General features: G+C 38.3%; 1 long non-coding RNA gene across 1 annotated transcript; it reads left to right on the top strand.

Moving 5' to 3' along the window:
* The first annotated feature begins 3,012 nt into the window (after positions 1-3,012).
* Positions 3,013-12,337, top strand: LOC135158013 (uncharacterized). The gene is made up of 3 exons (XR_010296854.1): positions 3,013-3,149; positions 9,116-9,321; positions 11,964-12,337. It is a non-coding gene; the product is annotated as an uncharacterized LOC135158013 (long non-coding RNA).
* Positions 12,338-12,742: the final 405 nt, after the last annotated feature.

Raw genomic sequence — 12,742 nt, 5'->3', positions numbered from 1 at the left:
TAGGGGGCTCAAATTAACAAAATTAAAGGGAATAAAGGGCTATTTATCGCATTTTTTAAAATTAAAATAAAGTATTTTTCAAGGGGCCCCCAGGGATATCCCGACGGCCTAGCCAGGGTAACCACGTATCCTAACCTGTAGAACTCGACTCGGGCAACCAGATAAACACTAGCTTGACCCGGCGCATGCACATTTAGGGGGCTCAAATTAACAAAATTAAAGGGAATAAAGGGCTATTTATCGCATTTTTAAAAATTAAAATAAAGTATTTTTTCAAGGGGCCCCCAGGGATATTCCGACGGCCTAGCCAGGGTAACCACATATCCTAACCTGTAGAACTCGACTCGGGCAACCAGATAAACACTAGCTTGACCCGGCGCATTAACATTTAGGGGGCTCAAATTAACAAAATTAAAGGGAATAAAGGGCTATTCATCGCATTTTTTAAAATTAAAATAAAGTATTTTTTCAAGGGGCCTTCAGGGATATCCCGACGGCCTAGCCAGGGTAACCACCTATCCCAACTTGTAGGTCTTGACTCGGGCAATCAGATAAACACTAGCTTGACCCGGCGCATGCACATTTAGGGGGCTCAAATTAACAAAATTAAAGGGAATAAAGGGCTATTTAGAACATTTTTTAATAAAAAAAACGTATTTTTTCAAGGGGCCCCCAGGGATATCCCGACGGCCTAGCCAGGGTAACCACCTATCCCAACTTGTAGAACTCGACTCGGGCAATCAGATAAACACTAGCTTGACCCGGCGCATGCACATTTAGGGGGCTCAAATTAACAAAATTAAAGGGAATAAAGGGCTATTCATCGCATTTTTAAAAATTAAAATAAAGTATTTTTTCAAGGGGCCTTCAGGGATATCCCGACGGCCTAGCCAGGGTAACCACCTATCCCAACTTGTAGGTCTTGACTCGGGCAATCAGATAAACACTAGCTTGACCCGGCGCATGCACATTTAGGGGGCTCAAATTACCAAAATTAAAGGGAATAAAGGGCTATTTAGAACATTTTTTAATAAAAAAAACGTATTTTTTCAAGGGGCCCCCAGGGATATCCCGACGGCCTAGCCAGGGTAACCACCTATCCCAACTTGTAGAACTCGACTCGGGCAATCAGATAAACACTAGCTTGACCCGGCGCATGCACATTTAGGGGGCTCAAATTAACAAAATTAAAGGGAATAAAGGGCCATTTAGAACATTTTTTAATTAAAAAAACGTATTTTCTCAAGGGGCCCCCAGGGATATCCCGACGGCCTAGCCAGGGTAACCACCTCTCCTAACTTGTAGGTCTTGACTCGGGCAATCAGATAAACACTAGCTTGACCCGGCGCATGCACATTTAGGGGGCTCAAATTAACAAAATTAAAGGGAATAAAGGGCTATTTAGAACATTTTTTAATTTAAAAAACGTATTTTTTTCAATGGGCCCCCAGGGATATCTCGACGGCCTAGCCAGGGTAACTACCTATCCTAACTTGTAGAACTTGACTCGGGCAATCAGATAAACACTAGCTTGACCCGATGCATGCACATTTAGGGGGCTCAAACTAACAAAATTAACGGGAATAAAGGGCTATATTTATCCCATTTTTTTAATTAAAAAAAAAATCAAGGGGCCCCCATGGATATTCCGACGGCCTAGCCAGAGTAACCCCGTATCCTAACTTGTAGAACTCGACATGGGCAACAAGATAAACGCTTTCTTCACCCGGCGCATGCACATTTAGGGGGCTCAAATTAACAAAATTAAAGGAATATAGGGCTATTTTAAGCATGGGGAACCACGGTTCTGACTATTCCCCCATCCCTTAGTGCCGCCAATGGGTAGAGTTAAAAAAAATAATGAAAGAGGGAAAACAAATAGAAGAGAGAGAAGCGAAAGAGAGAGATAGAAAAGCAAATGAGAGGGCCAAGGGCAGAGAAAGAGAGGGGTCGTATCATTGTATGAACAGGTTATTTCATGATTATGCCCCGAGCATTAGGGCAATGCTCAATGCGTGATAAGAGCAAAAAAGAGGGGACACACCATGGCGCACGCAGCAAAAATTTGCTTAATAATAAGTCTCGAGCGAGCGAGATAAAAATTCACCTTTAACTTTGAGATTGATTATGATATGGTATGCCGAAAATGACATCATATATCTTCCTTTCCTTTCTTTCCTTTTATCATTTCTTTTTTGTTCTCGGTTGTAGAACTTTTTTTTTTTTTTTTTTTTTTTGGGGGGGGGGCAGTGCTATGCGGATCGGGTCGGGGGCAATGACGGCACCAGGGTTTTTGACCTAGGAGAATATGGGGCGCCAAGTGTCCGCCAGTGATTTCCGTCCAAATCACGGCATTCCGTACACAAAATGTGTTTTTATTCAGACGAAAATCATTTCGTCATGACGCTTTTTTATTTCGTACACAAAATTTATTTTTTGTCACACAAAATCAATTTCGTCTCGACGAAATGCACGAAATCAATTTCGTCTAGACGAAATGTAATTGCGTCCACAAAGTTTATTTGGCGTGCCATACGAAATGAATTTTTATCAAACGAAATGGCGCACCAAATGTCCAATGGTAAATTCCGTCCAATTCACGCAATTCCGTACACAAAATGTGTTTTTGTTCATATGAAAATCATTTCGTCATGACGCAGTTTTATTTCGTATACGAAATTATTTTTTGTCACACAAAATCAATTTTCGTCGAGACTAAATGTAATTGCGTCCACAAAATTTATTTCGTTGGATGCGAAAATCTATTCCGTCGACGAAATCATTTTGTGTCAAAACCACAAAAAAATTTCGTTGACGAAATGATTTTGTGTCAAAACACAAAAAAATTTCGTCGACGAAATGATTTTGTGTCAAAAGACAAAAAAATTTCGTCGACGAAATGATTTTGTGTTTTGAGTCTTTTTGACATAAAATCATTTCGTCTCCTCTGTCTCGAAGGGGACATAAGAAGGTCGCTGATTGGCTGCACCTTGCTCTAGCTGTTTTCGCTCCGGGACGATCAATCACACTTTTTCACAGCTCAAATTGGCATGTTGGTGAACTTATTAGCTTAGATTTCACGTTATTCATGCCTACATGAGCTGCATACAACTGCTCTAATCGGTAGGATGTGGACGGACATTGCATTCGTAAGTTCAGCTATGTTTTCGACTTCAAAATTACGTTGAAAAAAAAAAGGGAATTCGTGAGTCGTCGTTACCAAACTTGCATTTGCAAAAAGCTGTGTAACAGTACTAGTCCCGTGTGTTTAAGTTTATGTACTGTAGTCAGCAGACCATGGGGGGGGGGGGGGGGTTGGTCTTTTCTGCACACCAAAAAAGTAAAATGGTTATGAATTATACAGGTTGAAGATATTTAGGCCTTGATCTTAATAAATAATGTAAAATTCATTTCGAGCAAAATGCTGAAAATTTCATTGAAATTGGATGACAACAAAAGTTATTGATGCCTGGCCGTACACACCCAAGGGTTCATTACATGCCGCCGCGCACAGAAAAATCAAGCCATAGAAGTCGAGTCGTGTGTTGTGGACCCAAGAAGTGATATCCCAGCACGCGCGACCCACTAGTTAGAAATCCACTGCCAAACGCGGTTCGTGGTGCAAGGTTAGTATACTAATACTAACCTCGCAATACGTGTGAGTGGGCCGTACATGCCGTATGAAACTCTAACTTAACGTTAGGCTACTCCACTCAGTGACTCACGCGTATTGCGAGGTTAGTATTAGTATACTAACCTCGCACCATTAACCACGTTTGGCAATGGATTTCTAACTAGTGGCCGGGTCACGCGTGCTGTGATCCCACTTCTGGTGTCCACAACACACAACTTCTATTGCTTGATTTTTCTGTGCGCGGCGGCATGTAATATAATGAACCCTTGAGTGACTAGGCCTAAAAAAATCAGGCGATGGTTCGTATAGCCAGCCATTAAACACTCCACTATAGCCTGTAGGTGAAGCGGAGGTTAGCAGTAGTGAAGTGTAGTGGAGCTTACACAAACCATCGCTCGCTGTACTAGTATAGTTGTGGTACTGGCCTGGCCCTGGCCCCACTCATTACTAGTTCGAGGTTAGTTGCTACATATAGTTGCTACAGTACATGTATAGATCGACTATAGTACTAACCTCGTACACCGAACTGCATTTGGCCCTGGATTTCTGTGAAGTTGGCAAACATCGCTTCATTACAATACAGAATTAATATTTGCCGAAACTCCTCGCTACTCACGGGGGCGCTTTGCGGTGAGTAGCCATAATACAAAAAGTCAATAGTATATTTTTAATTAAATCAAAATCATATTAAAAAAAAAAGCAAATTTGATTAGTCCTACTTTGGAGTTTGGACTAGAAAGTGACTTCGCGTGTCTCTTCTTTTTACGCAAATAAAAGGAAGCCAGATGGTGGCGCTAATAAATTTCACAGCCTTGATTCAGGCTCGCTTCAAATGCAGCTCCTCGGTAATTATGCCCCCGCAGACAAAGTCCGGAGGGGGCATTAAGCGTTGCCCCTGTCCGTTGATTCGCCCGCCCCCCCCCCCCACTTGGTTTCCGCGCAATAAATCAAAATATATTTCGATTTATATATATTGATTAAAAAAAATTTTGGTGTGTAGGTACATGACACCATAGTACAGGCTAACTTTGAATTCAGAGTCTGCAGGTCCAAGGTCACAGCTCATGAATATCCGAGTTGGTTTTCGCATGATGACTTATGAAATATTCAACAGATTTATAAAAATTATGGTGTGTAGGTAGATGACACCAAATACAGGCTAAGTTCGGAGTCGGCAGGTCAAAGGTCACGGCTCATTAAATATGCAATTTAGTTTCCGCATGATTACTTATGAAATATTCTAAATATTTAAACGAATTTGAGTGTGTAGGTAGATGACACCAAAATACAGGTTAAGTTCGAATTCGTAGTCGGCAGGTCAAAGGTCACGGCTCATTAAATATGCAATTTAGTTTCCACATGATTACTTATAAAATATTCTACATATTTAAACAAATTTGAGTGTGTAGGTAGATGATACCAATACAGGCTAAGTTCGAATTCGGAGTATGCATGTCAAAGATCACAGCTCCTTAAAGATATCTTATGAAATATTCAACAGATTTTTAAAAAATTTGGGTGTGTAGGTAGATGATGATGATGATGCACAGCATTTTTACAGCGGCGTAACAGGGTTCGGTGGCCAGGGGGGGGGGGGCAAGAGCCAAAAATTTCCCGGTCATATCATGGTATGAATAGGCGTAATGGTGTAATAAGGCGACTATTTTGAGAAATGCAGCTCCTTGGTAATTATGCCCCCGCAGACAAAGTCCGGAGGGGGCATTAAGCGTTGCCCCTGTCCGTTGATTCGCCCGCCCCCCCCCCACTTGGTTTCCGCGCAATAAATCGAAATATATTTCGATTTATATATATTGATTAAAATTTTTGTTGGTGTCTAGGTACATGACACCATAGTACAGGCTAACTTTGAATTCGGAGTCTGCAGGTCCAAGGTCACAGCTCATGAAATATCTGAGTTGGTTTTCGCATGATGACATATGAAATATTCAACAGATTTATGAAAATTATGGTGTGTAGGTAGATGACACCAAATACAGGCTAAGTTCGGAGTCGGCAGGTCAAAGGTCACGGCTCATTAAATATGCAATTTAGTTTCCGCATGATTACTTATGAAATATTCTAAATATTTAAACGAATTTGAGTGTGTAGGTAGATGACACCAAAATACAGGTTAATTTCGAATTCGTAGTCGGCAGGTCAAAGGTCACGGCTCATTAAATATGCAATTTAGTTTCCGCATGATTACTTTAAAGATATTCTACATATTTATACAAATTTGAGTGTGTAGGTAGATGATACCAATACAGGCTAAGTTCGAATTCGGAGTATGCAGGTCAAAGATCACAGCTCCTTAAAGATATCTTATGAAATATTCAACAGATTTTTAAAAAATTTGGGTGTGTAGGTAGATGATGATGATGATGCACAGCATTTTTACAGCGGCGTAGCAGGGTTCGGTGGCCAGGGGGGGGGGGGCAAGAGCCAAAAATTTCCCGGTCATATCATGGTATGAATAGGCGTAATGGTGTAATAAGGCGACTATTTTGAGAAATGCAGCTCCTTGGTAATTATGCCCCCGCAGACAAAGTCCGGAGGGGGCATTAAGCGTTGCCCCTGTCCGTTGATTTGCCAGCCCCCCCCCCCCCACTTGGTTTCCGCGCAATAAATCGAAATATATTTCGATTTATATATATTGATTAAAAAAAATGTTGGTGTGTAGGTACATGACACCATAGTACAGGCTAACTTTGAATTTGGAGTCTGCAGGTCCAAGGTCACAGCTCATGAAATATCCGAGTTGGTTTTCGCATGATGACTTATGAAATATTCAACAGATTTATAAAAATTATGGTGTGTAGGTAGATGACACCAAATACAGGCTAAGTTTGGAGTCGGCAGGTCAAAGGTCACGGCTCATTGAATATGCAATTTAGTTTCCGCATGATTACTTATGAAATATTCTAAATATTTAAACGAATTTGAGTGTGTAGGTAGATGACACCAAAATACAGGTTAAGTTCGAATTCGTAGTCGGTAGGTCAAAGGTCACGGCTCATTAAATATGCAATTTAGTTTCCGCATGATTACTTATAAAATATTCTACATATTTAAACAAATTTGAGTGTGTAGGTAGATGATACCAATACAGGCTAAGTTCGAATTCGGAGTATGCAGGTCAAAGATCACAGCTCCTTAAAGATATCTTATGAAATATTCAACAGATTTAAAAAAAAATGTGGGTGTGTAGGTAGATGATGATGATGATGATGCACAGCATTTTTACAGCGGCGTAACAGGGTTCGGTGGCCAGGGGGGGGGGGCAAGAGCCAAAAATTTCCCGGTCATATCATGGTATGAATAGGCGTAATGGTGTAGTAAGGCAACTATTTTGAGAAGGCCAGAACTTATCTTTAAAAAAAGTTGCGAGCGAGCGAAGCGAGCGAGCAATTTCTTTTTTACCTTTTTAATACAAAAATCCAATTTTGTGATAGATTTTGACATGATATCCAGATAATAAATTTATTTAATTCTTCTCTCTTTAGATTCCTTTTTTGTCACGGTGGTCTGTACGCGCCACTGTGAAGAGGATTATTTGCGGCAGTAGCGTGAAGAGTAAAAAACAAAACAAAAAAACAACGAGGGGCGCAGTATAGAACATGTGCCAAAAGGCTGCTTTATATATATATATATATATAAGTCCTGAGCGAGCGAAGCGAGCGAGAAAAAAAATCAACTTTTCATGAGAATATAACTTTGAGCTATTTTTTAACATATTCAGTAATTAAAATTATATCCTACAATACTTTTCCAACAAAAAAGGAGGTAATTCCTCCTTTTTTTTTTAATATTCCATTTTCAGTAGCCAAATAGAGATGAAAATTATTCTATTTGGGAGGGTAACCATGGACCTGGGCCTTTACTGTGTATTTACAGTAAACTCTTACTAAATGAACAAATATATAAAAAATTTGGTTTACCCTACATAATAATCCTGGGCTACTTTTAGATTGCATAGCCCGGGGGGGGGGGGAGGCTTTTTGGTCCCCCTCTTCAGATCTCCGTCGATCGCAACGAAAACCAATACACACGTCACCATCAATGTAATCTGCAAGCATGGAGCTAAGGGTGTATCGCTGATTTTACAGAATTTAAATTTATTTTTAATAAATTAATAATGTTAATTTATGCCTAAATATAGAATTCTCTGCTTTAAAGGTAAATCTCTAAATAATTCCCCAAATTCTATGATTTCTAAACAAATGTGCTCCTGAAAAATATGGTAAATCAAATTTCTAATCTTATGTATTTTATTGGTTTTATAATTCCATACGTATTTCTTAGTTTTGGGGCCTTATGTATTTTATTGGTTTTTTTCAATGGGATCACTTCGTGGTACTATTCCAATTATAAAAAGCAAAGATTTGATTATTTTCAACCAATCAGTGCAAGAATAATGATGCATTTGTCAATTATGACTGAAAACAGAATTTCCATTGGATTAAATATGTATACAAAATAATATTTTTGAGCAATTTTCGGTCCAACATAAACTCATAAAATGTTGGGTAACTGCGTATCCGGGCGTCTCGAATTTGGTCTCAAAAGCTCTGCGAGAATTGAACGAAAAAAAAATTGTGGTACCTCGTTTCTCATTGTGGACTTATCGTGAAAAATGTGGATAGGGGGGCTTATTAAGCCCCCCCCCCCCCAGGGGCTAGATAGGGTTAATATATCATCATGAATATAAAAAAAAAAACATTTATTTTGTTGCAAGTCACTGGAAAAGGTTTGATTCCTAAATAAATATTATTCTTCATGTATTATCAAATATTTAATTGAAAAATTTTAAGTTATCTTTTCATTCGATGTATTAAGCGCTATATAAAAGCGGATTATTATTATTATTAGGTTTTATCATAATTTTACTTTTTGAAAATTATGCTATTTTGTGACTAAGGCTACGTTTCATGTACTTTCCACCAATAGTATACGATATCAATGGATTCTAGTTAATCCTTTTGGGTAAGATTGGAACTAACTCTGTGTTTGGTAGATAAAGTTATATGACTAACTTGTCCAAGTGTTGAGAAACGGGCCCCTGCTGAGTACATGTAGGCCTAGAGTTTTTATGCCCCCACAGACGAAGCCCAGAGGGGGCATTAAGCGTTGCCCCTGTCCGTCCCCCCCCCCCACTTGGGTTTCCGCGCAATAACTCGAAAAATATTTAATGGATTAAAAAAAAATTTTGGTGTGTAGGTAGATGACCACAAAATACAGGCTAAGTTCGAATTCGGAGTCCGCAGGTCAAAGGTCACATCTCATTATATATGCAAGTCGGTTCAAAGGTCTGAATTTGTTAATTATATATATATGCATATTGGTTTCTGTATGATATTAAGTTCAATCATATTGAATGGATTTCTGATCGCGTTAAGCAGGGGCATCTGTGTCCTTTGGACACGTCAAATTTTCTTAATTATGTGTAATTGATTTTATGACATGTGTTTACATTTGCTGCAGATTCCCATTCAGCCGTTGGACTGAACCGGTACTGTAACACAGTATGGATGGTCAATATGAAGCGAGCTTCATTGAATTCCTCCAAGAGCTTTGTACTCCGTTTTGCTCATTTTGAAGATGGTAGCTTTGACAGGACTGGGCAAGTGACTCGTCTTAGACAGGATGCTGTCCCAACCATATTTGATTTCCTGCCTCGTCTTCAGAAGGTAGATTAGATCTATATCATACATGTGTTCTAAAGAAATATTTTCTCTGTATTATCTACCTTTGGTTTGATAGAACATTGCTTTAAATATTCCATTTTCAGTAGCCAAATAGAGATGAAAATTATCCTATTTGGGAGGCTAACCATGGACCTGGGCCTTTACTGTGTATTTACAGTAAACTCTTACTAAATGAACAAATATATTAAAAATTTGGTTTACCCTACATAACAATCCTGGGCTACTTTTAGATTGCATAGCCCGGGGGGGGGGGGGGGAGGCTTTTTGGTCCCCATCTTCAGATCTCCGTCGATCGCAAGGAAAACCAATACACACGTCACCATCAATGTAATCTGTAAGCATGGAGCTAAGGGTGTATCGCTGATTTTACAGAATTTAAATTTATTTTTAATAAATTAATAATGCTAATTTATGCCTAAATATAGAATTCTCTGCTTTAAAGGTAAATCTCTAAATAATTCCCCAAATTCTATGATTTCTAAACAAATGTGCTCCTGAAAAAAATGGTAATCAAATTTCTAATCTTATGTATTGGTTCTATAATTCCATACGTATTTCTTAGTTTTGGGGCCTTATGTATTTTATTGGTTTTTGTCTCGCCTGAATAGCAGAGCGAGACTATAGGCGCCGCTTTTCCGACGGCGGCGGCGGCGTCAACATCAAATCTTAACCTAAGGTTAAGTTTTTGAAATGACATCATAACTTAGAAAGTATATGGACCTAGTTCATGAAACTTGGGAATAAGGTTAATCAAGTATTAGTAAACATCATGCTCGAGTTTCAGGTCACGTGACCAAGGTCAAAGGTCATTTAGGGTCAATGAACTTTGGTCAAGTTGGGGGTATTTGTTGAATTACTATCATAACTTTGAAAATTTATGGATCTAGTCCATGAAACTTGGACATAAGGTTAATCAAGTATTAGTAAACATCCTGCCTGAGTTTCAGGTCACATGACCAAGGTCAAAGGTCATTTAGGGTCAATGAACTTTTGCCAAGTTGGGGGTATTTGTTGAATTACCATCATAACTTTGAAAATTTATGGATTTAGTTCATGAAACTTGGACATTAGGTTAATCAAGTACCACTGAATATCCTGTGCGAGTTTCAGGTCACATGACCATGGTGAATGGTCATTTAAGGTAAATGAACTTTGGCCGTGTTGGGGGTATATGTTAAATTACCATCCTAGCTCTGAAAGTTTATGGATCTAGTTCATAACACTTGGGATATAAGAGTAATCAAGCATCACTGAACATCCCCTGTGAGTTTCAGGTCACAAAACCAAGTCAAAGGTCAGTTAAGGTCAATAAACTTAGGCCATGTTGGGGTAATTGTTGAAGTGCCATCATAACTTTGAAAGTTTATGGATAGAGTGAATGAAATGTGGACATGGGTGTAGTTGACAGTCTTAAGTCTCCGTTCAAATGTCATTTATGGTCAATGAACGTGGTATTATGTCATTATATGAATGATGTTTTTGTGAATGATTATTTTATAGTAGTTTTCAAAGTTAGCACTGCTGCTATATTAAATTGCGTAATGCAGGCGAGACTGCCAGAGGCGTTCCACTTGTTTTTTTTCCACTTGAGATCACTTCGTGGTACTATTCCAATTATAAAAAGCAAAGATTTGATTATTTTCAACCAATCAGTGCAAGAATAATGATGCCTTTGTCAATTATGACTGAAAATAGAATTTCCATTGGATTAAATATGTATACAAAATAATATTTTTGAGCAGATTTTGATATTATGGTATTGTAGATAATGCCATGGGTAACGCGCGTGCCAATTTTCGTCGCGATTGCGAGATCAACGGCCGAGATCATAAGGGGGGCTGAATCAGCCCCCCCCCCCCGTCTTCTTAGGCGTCGAAATAGCCCAGTCTATTTAGGGTTAAAGATAAATCCCTAAATAATTCCCCAAATTCTATGATTTCTAAACAAATGTGCTCCTGAAGAAATGGTAAATCAAATTTCTACTTTTATGTATTTTATTGGTTCTATAATTCCATACGTATTTCTTTGTTTTGGGGTCTTATGTATTTTATAGTTTTTTTTTCAATGGGATCACTTCGTGGCACTATTCCAATTATAAAAAGCAAGATTTGATTATTTCCAACCAATTAGTGCAAGAATAATGATGCATTTGTCAATTATGACTGAAAATAGAATTTCCATTGGATTAAATATGTATACAAAATAATATTTTTGAGCAATTTTCGGTCCAACATGAACTCATAAAATGTTGCGTAACTGCGTATCTGGGCGTCTCAAATTTTGTCTAAAAGCTCTGCGAGATTTGAACGAAAAAAAAAATTGTGGTACCTCGTTTCTCATTGTGGACTTATCGTGAAAAATGTGGATGGGGGGGCTTATTAAGCTTATTAAGCCCCCCCCCCAGGGGCTAGATAGGGTTAATATATCATCATGAATATTTAAAAAAAAAACATTTGTTTTGTTGCAAGTCACTGGAAAAGGTTTGATTCCTAAATAAATATTATTCTTCATGTATTATCGAATATTTAATTGAAAAATTTAAAGCTATCTTTTCATTCTTCTATCTGTTTTTGTTCAATATTTCTTATATGTTTCTTTTTTTTTAATTCATTCATCTCGTACAGAGTTCATCCAAGCCAAGGAATTCCCCGAAAGAAAGACGTTTTGATTCAGCAAACAACCTCCCAGATACTGCAAAGTCTTCAGCACCTTCATTTCTCGAGGACCACTCCTACTCAATATCAGAAAGTCCAAGAGGGGAAAAGTGGAAGATAACAGCAATAATGGACTATTAAAAACTTGGAGAAGAGGCTGAAACCACACAGCAGAAGTCCCGCCGTGTACATTACTTGCTCTTAAGTTTGGACAAACATGACTCGCAAAACTTTACAACAAATAATTTACGCTATGTGCATTCTGATTATTTGAAATAGCTCAATGAAAAAGTTTACCACTCGGCATGTAACAAAAGTGCATTCATTAAATTTGAACGTGTTGCAAAAATGATGTCTTACAGTATATTTATTCTGACTTAGAATGTCAGAAGAGAAAAAAGTTTGTGAAAAGTAGGAATGACAGCAAGCTGACAGAAGAATAGAACAGGATAGAACAAGGCGATAGTTATGAATGAGCTGTTGGATAGAGACAAAAAGATGAATTAAGAATGGGTGTGATAGAGAAAGAGAGACGGGTGTTGGGGGAGCCTGTGATCAATGCCTGAGAAAGCGAAGATTACCATAATTTTTTTAAGGATTTGAACAGTCAGGAAGAATCTGGGTTTTTTTTTCTGTTGGTATTTCTCAAAATACTTGTATGTTTTATGTAACGAAACGGGTATAATCCTTCGGAAGTTTCACTCACACAGAAAATATTAACTAAACAAAAGAAAAAAAAGCCAAATAAT

This window comes from Lytechinus pictus, unplaced genomic scaffold (assembly GCF_037042905.1).
Source record: "Lytechinus pictus isolate F3 Inbred unplaced genomic scaffold, Lp3.0 scaffold_25, whole genome shotgun sequence".
In the NCBI taxonomy this organism is placed as follows: Eukaryota; Metazoa; Echinodermata; class Echinoidea; order Temnopleuroida; family Toxopneustidae; genus Lytechinus; species Lytechinus pictus.
The sequence above is the reverse complement of the archived record's forward strand: the minus strand, read 5'-3'. Positions and strand labels throughout refer to the sequence as shown.